Source organism: Cryptomeria japonica, chromosome 3, assembly GCF_030272615.1.
Source record: "Cryptomeria japonica chromosome 3, Sugi_1.0, whole genome shotgun sequence".
NCBI classification, from domain to species: Eukaryota; Viridiplantae; Streptophyta; class Pinopsida; order Cupressales; family Cupressaceae; genus Cryptomeria; species Cryptomeria japonica.
The window spans coordinates 780,470,500-780,482,961 of NC_081407.1; positions in this window are offsets into that span (position 1 = coordinate 780,470,500).

Genomic DNA, 12,462 nt, shown 5'->3' on the forward strand with positions numbered 1-12,462 from the left:
AGAAGTGATGAAGGAATATTTCTTGGTTATTCATCTAAGAGAAAGGCATATAGATGTTTTAATAAAGGATTACAAAAAATCATTGAAAGTGCAAATGTGAAGATTGATGAAGAGTTTAGAAGGTCTATACACTTTGAACTGGTAGTTGAGATAATCACAAATGAACCTACTATGAGTAGGCCAGTATAGAATGTTGATCCAGTCACACCGGCATCATCTGAGAATTCTACAGTGACTAAAGAACATCAGCAAGTGAACAAACCTAGGTATTAAGATTGAATCACTCTGAAAGTTAGATAATTGGGAATAAGTATCAAGGTGTTATGGCTAGAGGAAGATTGGCAAATGAAGAGGTATGTCTAATTTCACAATTTAAACCAACAACTATTAATGAGGCATGTGAAGATAAACATTGGATTAAGGCTATGGAATATGAATTAGAACAAATTAAAAAGAATAACACATGGACATTGGTTCCCCGGTCTAAAAAAAAATGTAATTGGAACTAAATGGGTATTCAAAAATAAACTTAATGAAGATGGTAAGGTAATCAGAAACAAAGAAAGATTAGTGTGTAAGGGATATTCATAGAAAGAAGGAATTGATTACAATGAAACCTTTCTATCGATATCTAGAATTGAGGCAGTCAGATTATTCTTAGCTTATGTAGCACACAAGAACTATAAAGTATGTCAAATGGATGTTAAATGTTGATTTCTGAATGGTGATCTAGAAGAGGAAGTTTACATTGAATAACCTAATGGATTTTCTTTGACAGATGACAAAGATATGGTTTGCAGGTTAAGGAAAGCTTTATATGGATTGAAGAAAGCTCCTAGAGCTTGGTATGCTAGATTGGACATATATCTTTTGAAGCTTGGTTACACTAAAGGTAATGCTGACAGCAACTTATACTACAAAGTGACTAATGATGACATATTGGTTATAGAAGTTATTGTTGATGATATAATTTTTGGAGGAGAAGATGAATTGTGTAAAGACTTTTCTAATAAGATGCAGGAAGAATTTGAAATTTCTATGGTTAGAGAGATAAAATTCTTTTTAGGATTGCAGATTTTACAGACTGATAAAGGTATATTCATAAATAAATCAAAGTACTTGAACGAATTACTTAAGAAATTTGGCATGGAAAACTCTAAACCGGTAAGTACACCTATGACTACAACTGATAAACTATCTTTGAAGGATGAATCAACACCTATTAATCTGACAAGATACAAGTTTATGATAGGAGGTTTACTATATTTGACACAAACAAGACCTAATATTATGAATGCAGTATGTATTGTTTCAAGATTTCAGAGTAATCCTAAGGAAAATCATGAATCAACAGTAAAAAGGATTTATCGGTACCTACAAGGCACAACAAACCTTGGCTTATGGTATCCTAAAGATGAAAATTTTGATTTATGTGCATACACAGATGCAAATTGGGCAGGAGATGTAGATGATAGAGAAAGCACCACTAGTGGAGCATTTTTTCTTGGCAGTCGACTAATTTCATGCTTAAGCAAGAAACAAAGTTGTACATCCTTATCAACAGCAGAATCAGACTATGTTGCAGCAACAACTAATTATACATAGATATTATGGATTAAGCAAATGTTGAAGGACATAAAGGTAAAATGCAAAGAACCTATAATCATTTACTGTGATAATATGGGACCAATTGATATATCAGAGAATCCGGTATTTCACTCTAAAACTAAACATGTTTCTATCAAATTCAATTTTCTAAAAGAGAATGTTGAAGCAAAAGAAGTGAAATTGGTTTATGTGAATAATAAAGAGCAGATTGTAGATATCTTTACTAAGCCTTTGCCTAAGAAAACTTTTGAATATCTAAGAGAGCAGCTTGGAGTTATACCCTCACTAATAGAAACTTAGACAGTTGGAGCATGGCATCAGACCAACAAAATTAGCCGAGAATTTCTTTTTCTTTTTTCAGCTTTGATGAAGGAGAGCTACTTCTCAGGGGGAGTAGATTGAATAAATTTGGTTATAACAATTGGTATTTGTAACAAGTTTTATGAACTGATTGTATTTGGTTCTATATTGTTCACCGACACTGAGGATGATGTGTTATCATCTGGAGATTACTTGGTTATATTGAAGAAATTGTTTCAACACTTGGTTTTCATGATTTGATTATTGGTACAATCAAGTATGCATATTTGTTGTTACCAGCAAATAGGTCTAAGTTATGGACCAACAAGCGTTATCTATTCCATATCACCACGACACGTTATGGAGATGATTTGTTATTTTTGTAAATGCATTGAGCTGACATCATGCATCACATATTGATTCATTTGTAATTGATTTAATTGAAATATCTTAGTGAGCTGAGCTACACAATTGGTCTTAGGTTCTGGTATATATGTAAGATCTCATTTGTGAGATTATGTAGAGGATTGTGAAAAGGATTGTAATAAGGTATATGCAAATATAAGTAGAGCTATACACGCAAACATCATTTGAAGATTCAAGGAAGGTATGAGGAAGACAATCTGAGCTTAACCGGTACTGAATCTAGCATATGAAGATGCTATTTTGAGTAGTACATTATCATTGGATTTAACCATCCAATTGTAGTCAGTGTGACTCCCATTTTGTGATTGAGCAATGAGCTCTAGGCAGTTGGCCTTTCTGCATGTGCATACCGCATTTGTACACACATACTATCTGCAGTAGTATCATCTAATTATGGGTAAGGTTTCCAAGTGTGGTTTTTCCCCTTACAAGGTTTCCACATACAAATAATTGTGTTATGTGTTGTGTATGTTATTTGTCTTTCTATTTCATGCATTAAACTTTACCGGTATTGCAATTAACTGTTAAAATGTCTACTAACATTAAATTTTTGTTTATTGGTATTATGCACAAAGTTTGGTTAAGTTATAATTGGGTTGAAATTAATAGACAACTGATTCACCCCCCCTTTCAGTTGCCTCTGGGACCTAACAAAAACAAATTAAAGAGGCTATGAGGGGTTTCAGACAGGAAAGGAGAGATACTCCATTCTATGGGGTTATCTGCTTTATGCTGAAGAAGGATGAAACACTAATGGAGGCAGTACAACCACAAAAGATTTGGATCACTGAGATGGGCTATGAGGTTGATGCTGGCATATTGGACTTATATGCCAAGACTCTCATTGATGCCTTGGTAGATTAAGAGGAGAAAAACTTTGGGACAACAAAGCAGAATGAATTTGAAGTTCAGATAGGATTCACCAAGAAGAAAAGGGAAGGAAAAATCAAGAGGGTTGGGAAAGTTGTATAGAATATGTCTTCTAAAATCAAACAAATCGTTGGACTAGAAGAAGGATCTTCTTCGGTAGTAGTTCAAACCTCACTGGAAACAACAACCGGAAAGGGTGCAATGAAGAGAAAGAAATTGAAGACTTATATTTCCCCTATTGCATCCAGTTTTGATATTGATGATGAGTCTCCAAAGATCCCTAAGACTTACATTAGAATATAGAGGAAGAAGCCTAAATAAGTAAAGAAACAAAAGGTGAAGGTAACCCCTCTAGCACCCCCAAGGAAAATTATGAAGTTGAGGAAGCCCTCAGAGAAGAGGAAACTGGTTAAGCGGTCTACTTCTACTCCCAACAACAAGAAGAAATCAAACATAGATATAGATCTTGAATCTAGGAAAAGTATTGAAGTCATTCCTCCTCTCTCAGTTGCTGAGTTGATTGATCAAATAATTAAAGATGGAATTTTGAGTAATATAAAACATTATTATGTACATATGGATGATAAGGAGGAAATGGAAATTGAGGAATCAGTTTTGTTCTACTTAGATATATATAAGAGATCATTAATAGAGATAGAAAGACAAATACTAAGAGATTTGTATAATAAACTAGATGCTAGAAGGTTATCTGTGGTGGAAGAGGATAAACATATAAAGATACAGGATTTGTTAACTATTTGTGGAGCCATCATAGATTATGAGATGTAGCAGTGTCTAGAGTTTGCAAATAAAATAATTTTCTAGAGTAAACATCGGTATGTGAGTCTCATGGTAGGTAGAGTAAATGAAATAGTTAAGGAGACCCATGAAGCATGGGTAAAATTCTTTGTAGATAAACCTAGGTTCTTTACATCACTGGAAGTCCCTCCAAATTTTAACACTCTAGACATCTCAACCGATGATAAGGGGAAAGGTATATTAGGCATGAATCTACCAGTTTTGGGACAAAAACTAACAAAGGATATTGCTCTGGTAGAATCACCTGTACAAAATATAGAGAAACCTATAGATAACATTGAAACTATACAGGGTAAGAAGGATACACTAGAACAAAATATTCTGGATATAGAGGTTATTGATGTGGATACAGAAAAATAAATAGGTTGAGGGTATTGAACCTACAGCACCAAATGTACATACACGACAGGTTAAGGTTGAATCCTCTAGGAAAATTTTGGACAGTCATTCATTGTTGGCACTTGGCTCATCTGGTCAAGTTGATTTTGCACAAAAGAATATTGAGAAACTGAGCAGTTTTAAACTGATGCATGTTGCAGCTCGGAAGCTAAGGAAGGAAGGGATTGAAGACAAGCAGGTCATTGAGAAAGCCATCTCTATTTTGTAGCATCTTGCATCGTAGTATAAGGTATATTTGATTGGAAGTCCATCTAGTAAACTGAAAGGTTTAACAGAGCATAATTCCAAAGAGTTTAAAACTCTTCAATAGGTATCAAACTGACAGTTGATAGAGAGGTACAATGCAACCAAATTGGTAACTTGTAATAATATGATTGCATTTGATAAGAGTAGTCTAACTAAAGGATTAAAAATGATTGATTAGGCTCTCATTTTATGTAGTCATATAAATCCAATCTTTCTCTAACATATCACATTTAACAGTTGAACTAGGTAATAGAATAAAGGAGGATAACCTGAGAAAATTAAACATATCCTAATCATTTTTTATGGTACTGAATCATTGACCAGCTCTATTGATGGTCAAATTTTTCTTCTTGAATCTAAGATTTCAGCCCTGGAGAAAGATAAGGATAGAATCATGCAAAGACCTAGATAATTGAGAGGATTGGTTAGTCCCTGGTTAAATACTTTGTTGCTTCATAAGAGGGAGTGTATAGAATAGATGGGAAAGCCCACACTAGCAGACCTAGCTGAGTTGGAAATTCATGCTTATTTGTTGAATGGGCTTGTATCAATTTTGAGTACCTTGAAATCTAGCTGGGACACTTACTTGACATTCTTGAAGGGTTCTTTTCCTGACATTTTCAAGCATATACAGATCCAGTAATCATAGTTTTTCTCTAATTCTTTCATTCTTTATTTATCCTGGCTTTGTCATTGATGTCAAAGGGGGAGAGGTTGATGGGAAAAATGTTAAGGGACATAAGAAATAATATACATCTCAAGGGGAATAGGTTCATTTTTGGTCATCAATTTTTGGGAGTAACCGAAACAACACTTCAGCGATCCATTTTTCACATGAGTGTTGTCATCAATGCCCAAGGGGGAGATTGTTGGTAATTGACACTCATTCGATTTAGTGGTGTTGTCATTGATGGAAACACAAACCACTTTGGGTTGGACACTTAACCAACACTCATCGGCATTCAAGTCATCCAACATACAAAGGAACTGACAACCGACAGACGAGGGAAGTGGCAAACTAGGAACCAGTATATAAGGCAGACATAAGAGATTGATCTGGTCGGTCTACATGGCAGTGATTAGCGACATCGGTCACAAAGTTTAATACATTTATTTTTGTCTAGGGTTACATGCAAATAAATTGTAATATCATTGTAAGCCAACTTAAGGCATTTGTGTTTATAATTAGGAAGGGTATTAGAGTCAGTTTGGTCAGGTTATTTTGCATATATAAGGTGATATAGGTGTGTAAGATTATGTGAGCAATCTTGATTGATAGTATGTGAATGTAATATTCTGTAGTCGGTCTTAGATATTGGTTAAGAGGTTTGGAAAGCGAAGTAAGATACTAGTAAGGGAGGACACAGTGAAAACCGGTACAAATAGTGCTTTAACCGGAACTCATCTAGCATAGCAGATGCATTCTTAGAGTTCAAAATTTTGTTTGTAACTCCATATTTGGTGTTTTTAGTCAGTGAGACTCCTTTTGTGATGAGCAATGTGCTCTAGGCTATTGGCCTTCTTGCATATGAAGGCCACTATTGTAATATTTATTTATTTGGCCAGTGGATAGATATTGTGGGTCACCAATCCCATCGTGGTTTTTCCTCTTTGACGTTTTCCATGTATAAATGTTTATGTTATGGTGTTTATTATAGTGATTGAATTGTTATTACTTGTTGTTACTTTCTTTCATGCATACCAGTTATTAACTGGATTTGTTAATAAGGCTAAAATACTCTACACTGACAGAACACTGATTCACCCCCCCTCTTAGTGTTCTTGGATTCCAACAAAGAATGCCAAGAAAAGTCTGATTTCTTCAAATCTTCCAACTCGTGCAAATGTATCATCAAAATCTATGCCCTCTACTTGAGCATATCCCTTGCACACTAGTTTTGCCTTGTTTTTTACTACCTTGCCTTCTTCATTCATCTTATTCTTGTAGACCCATTTTGTCCTAGTGATATTTTTGTCTGCATGTCTAGGAACCAATTCCCATGTTTTGTTCCTCTCTATCTATTGCAACTATTCTTCCATTTCATTCATCCATTTTTCACTCTTGTTGGCTTCATCATATATCCTAGGTTCCATCTTTGTAATAAGGCAAAAATTTACTTGCTCAGTGTTCCTAGCTCTCCTAGTTTGCACACCATCATATTTGTTTCCAATAATTTGATCCTCAGGGTGATCTTTTGCACATAACTATTTGGGGCTTTTCTAGGTTCTTCTTCTCTAGGTTCACTCTCAGATTGATCTTCACCTTCAACATATGGTTCTTCAGTCTGAGTAATTGATTTTTTCCTTCTGTTGTGTATATCCTCATCAATTCTCACATGTACACTTTCAACCACTTTCTTCAATCTTTTGTTTAAACATTTGTAGGCTTTGTTGTGAGTAGATTAGCCCAAAAAGATACCTTCATCACTTCTTGATTAAAAGCTACCTAGTCCATCTTCAACTCTTTTTGTGAAGCATTTACTTCCAAACACATTGAAATGCTTGACTTACGGTCTCGTATCATACCATAGTTCATAAGGTGTCATATTGTTGTTCACCCTTAGTTGTACCTTGTTTAAGGTGTATATTATAGTGTGGATTGCCTCTTTCCAATAAACATCAGACATATTTGCTTCATTTTGTTATTCTTAACCGGTGCTTAGAGGGGAGGGGTGAATCAACACTTTACTAGTTTTACAAACTTAAAAACTTTTAGCTCAAGACTGTACTAACTTAATATTCATCAATATAAATAATTATTGCACAAGAACATGCATGCATGAAAAGATATAGACTAACACCAAGATTTATCTCATGGAAACCCAAATGGGAGAAAACCACGGTGTGAGTAGAGACTCACAAAATCTGCACTCTTCTAGAGTATGCTCGGTGAGGAGCCATCCCTGTTAGGAGATTACAAAGACACTATTAGGTGCCACCCGGTTAAGGGATTCTATTTAAGGCCTGTTAGTGCATTTACCCTGTTAGAGGTATCCCTTTTAAAAGTCTTAGGATCATCAATTAAGATGACACCTGGTTAAGGGATTTTAAAAAGGGACCTGTTAAAGTCCACCTGATTAAGGGATTTTGAGTTGCAATGGTTAGAAAGCAATAGGAAGTTGATCTATTGGAATAGCTACTAATAGCTTGATCAGACCAATGAAAATCATACTCTGTCTCCACCAGTTGTGTCTGCTATGCACTACACCGGTCCTCTTCTCATACCCTTGACTCTGTGCTCTTTCAGTCTACTTCACACACACTCTTCTTTGTTAAATCATTTATCACTTCCTCACTCTTCACTCTGCACTTTAGATCGCCTCTCATAGGATTTGTACTTTGAAAATTTTATGATAAAAAATATTTTTAATGCACTTAAAATACTTTATACATTCTCTGTCATCACCTTCTAGTGTTTCCTTAATCAATGCAATCATAGATTTTGGTAGATTTTGAATTCAAATCTTCCCGCTCTTTCTTTGCATGACCTACATCAATTTTGCCAACTAATCAACCAATTCTACCACTACATCCCCCCATAATAGTGACTTATGGGTCAAGTTTCATCTTTTAAAAGTGAACCAAAAAATTCGCAAGTAATCATGGCTTAACTGCTTGATAACTAAAGTTGACTTCACCAACCTTTAGTTGGGAGTTGCTGCAAATTCACCAACTCACTTTTTGCCATCCTAACTATGTAACTGATCACCACTCTGAGATTTACGATGCCCACCTATCTTCCTTTTTCTTCACCAGTGTACCACTACGCTCTTCATTACCAATTCATTCTTTGATGTCGGTTTGTAGTGCTTCCATCAAGCCTCTTCTCCTATTTTCCAATGAGGTTTTGATTTGCATACAACCTCAAGCCTTCTTTCCTAAGTCACCTTCTATGACTTCATCATCATGAGAATGACCAACCTAAAGATCAGACCTCAACACTGATCTTCTTGAGTGACATACTAGTTAGCTTAGTGTATCTTCCCTTGAGCTCATTGAACCTTGATCATCTATCTCTTATGTTTCTTCCATGTTGTTTACAAGTCATCACCTTTGCTACTGAGATACACCACTCCACTAGTTAGTATTAGACATCAATGATAAATCTCATCTAATATACCGATTCTCTAGATAAACTGATTTTGTCAATGCCAACAATCTCCCCCTTTGAAATTGATGGCAACACTTTAGAATTTGTCTTATCACTTGGTGCTATATGTACTTTCTTCATTTCTTTCTTTATTTATGTATTGGTCATTACTTATATTTTGAGTAATGAATATCACTACCTCAAGGAATAGGTTCAACACTACTGAAAAACTATAATCATATCTCTCCCTTTGACAACAATGCCAAAGATGTATTCTAGTATACTTATAAGACTGCTCCCCCTAACCAGAGTAGTCCACACTTATCAATCTAGTCTTAGAGATTTTTTATAAAGAAAGCATACTAGATTGATATAGAGCCCTTTTTACTTACTTTAATGCAGGTAGGGGCATCACCCCTATCTTACCTTTGAGGTATTCAAAAGTGTCCTTCTATAATGGCTTGGTGAAAATATCATCCACTTGTTCTTTTGTTGCTATATAATCCAACCTCACTTCCTTGTCTTGAACCTATTCCCTGAGGTAGTGATATTTGATAGTTATATGTTTTGTCTTGGAATGCATCACTAGATGCTTCGATATGTTTATAGAACTAGCGTTGTCAAAGTGAATCACCACACGTTCAGTCACCTTTTCTTGGATACCGTCCAATAATTGCTTGATCCATACTATCTGTGTACATTTGATTGCAGCAACCACATAGTCAGCATTAGCTATGGATTGAGAGATGCAAGTTTTTTTCTTTCCTTTCCTTGACACAATCCTATCTCCAAGAAAGAGTGCACCTCTACTAGTGCTCTTTCTGTCATCAATGTTCCCTACCCAATCTACATCGATGAAGACACTTAAGCTGAAATCTCCCTTATGTGGATACCAAAGACCATACTCACTAGTCCCCTTAAGCTATCTAAATATTCTTTTGACTTCCTATTGCCCCCATATCTGGCATACCTAAAATTTGAACTTCAAATTGGTCCCAATGTTGAATGAAGGCCCAAATGTGTGCCTGTGTGTAACGAATGATCGCGTGATCCAAGGTCAATGCCAGTCAAAATATGAAAAATGCATGAATTTTGGAATTACCAAGTATCAAGGGAAATAATTCAATATACATGTCTTTAGCATCATTTTGTGTCATGTGGCTAATTTTTGTCTGAACCCAGTTCATAGTTTATCATATATTAAACTTTCAAATTTTGATGTCCCTCACTCACAAATGATTAAAATCTCTCATCCTAGGTATCATCATGAGAAATAAATGATGATTTTGACTCACTTCCCTACCATAAATGTGTGTTTCAAATTTCAGAGTCTAACTCCCTATCATTTGAAAGTTATGATCATTTTTCCTAAGTTTTCACATTAAATTTAAAATATTTAAATTATTTTTCAAAAGATAATTTAATATTTTAAATTATTTTAATATTTTGGTCATTTGAGGGAAAAAGTTGTCTAAAAAAAATATCATTTTCATTTCTCCTTTATTCCCCTCCGTGGTTGATGGTTTCTAGAGGTTGAGGTCATGGTCTTTGAAAGAAATGGTTAAAGATGCTCCATTTTCGAGCATTTTTAACCCATAATCATAACCTTTGAGAAAAAAATGGTTAGAAATGCTCTATTTTTTAGCATTCTTAACCTATATTTATAACCTCTCATAAAAAGGTTAGGAATGCTCCAAAACGGAGCATCTCTAATCTTATTTCCTAACCTTGTGGGCCCGCCTTATCAAGAAGGTTAGAAATTCTCCATTTTGGAGCATTCTTAACCTTTCCAGAAAATTTTTTGTGTACAAAGAAAATGCAATCTTATGGATTTTTGTAAGGGAAGACAATATGGTTAATAATGAAAATCTGATCCTACAAGTTCTTATGTCATTCTTCCCATCCATGCAAAGTTGAGAACTTTGAACAGGTTATGGACATTCATCAATGTGTACAAGATAAAGTGATTTTGCCAGATGTTATTGTTGCAATTTCTTTGAAAGACAGGGTGCAAGCTATACACATATGCTTAAGCTTCTAATTGCTTTATGATGATGGAAACCATAGTATCCTTGCCCAAGCCATGTCATGTGCCTAAATAGCTATCGATCGTGGAGGCTAGATGTTGTAGTTGTAGCTACTCTAGAGAATTTTGGTTTCATAGCCAAAGCTATAAATGGCTTAACAGATTAACATGTTTGCAGTAATACAAATCATGGGAACAAAGATAATGTTGTTACAATTGATCTAATTGACATGAATGCACGTCATGGAAGCACAAACACTACATGTGAAGTGTTTGACAAAATGTTGCAGAATGCAGATCGTGGGACATCACCAATACACATATACATGTCATGAAGCATTAGACAAATGCAAGTTGTGGAAGCATAGCTAAGACATGTGAAGTGTTCAAAGAGAACACGACAGTTGCAGAATATGGAAGCATAGATAAAACACATCAAATTATTTGACAAAATGCCACGTCAAAATGCATGCAAAAGTGGAAAGCTTAGACACGACATGTAAATTGTTTGATTGAATGCCTTAAAGAAATGTGGTCTCATTAAATGCAATGATCACATGATATGCACAAAACCAATCATGATATTCATCAAACCACAGAGAATAGAGGAATTTAGTCAAATGTTGTAGTTGCAATCGCTCTAGTAGATATGACTTCAAAATCATGGGAAGCATAGGCAATGCACATGAACAATTAACATAATGCTTTATAGAGATGTCATCTCAAAGATTGTGAAACTTCCAAGCAAATGTAGTTCCTCGGTATAAAGCCAAATTTTGGAACCCTTTGCTAGCATCTTTCTTGCCCGTGCCAAAATGTGATTTTTTTAGTAGTGAAGAGACATCCATCAAAGCATGATTAAAGGTAGATCTCTGTCAGACATTATAGTTAGAAATGCTCAAGTTGATATGCATGACAAGTGAACCATTTGACAAGATGCCAAAGACAAAATATCAAAACATAGACCAAGCACATGAATTATTTGTAGAGTGCCTCGAAGAGATTTCATCTCAGGAATGTAATGAAATGATGGCAGCGATACACACATGCACTCATTGGAAAAGTGATAGAAACTTTAAAGTGAATGCAATTGGCAGGTATAGAGTCAAATTATTTTCAGCCACCCTCCATGCCTACGCAAAATGAAAACTTTGAAATAGAGTTTGTAATTCATTGACGAACTAAATAAATAAGGATTGTTGTCAGATATAAAGCCATGGTTATCATACATGAAGAAAGTGAAGCATAAGACAAGATGTGCTATTCATTTTATAGAATGCCTCAAATTCATCTCACGACTTGCAGTGATTTCAAATAAATGTAATGGAATGACTCATGAATCACATTGATCGCAAGGAATAGACAAATATATTTGTTGAGAAGATCTATGTGCAAAGCTTGTGGAACCATAGTCAAGGAACTACAAGTGTCTGGCAGATCCACAGTTGAATGGCATACAGCAGCTAAGAGACCACGGAAATAATGTAATGAACATGATAATGCCCTGATCCTCATAAAAAGGGTTCATCATAGAAAGAAAAGTAAGTGATTGTGGTAGATATGGGCCAGAGAATGCAACTTTTCCCAATATGCCAATGAATGTGGGTATGCATTGTTCACTCGATAGACATTTGGTAGAGTTTTAGCCAAAAGATGAAAGAGCTATGATATAGTTGTT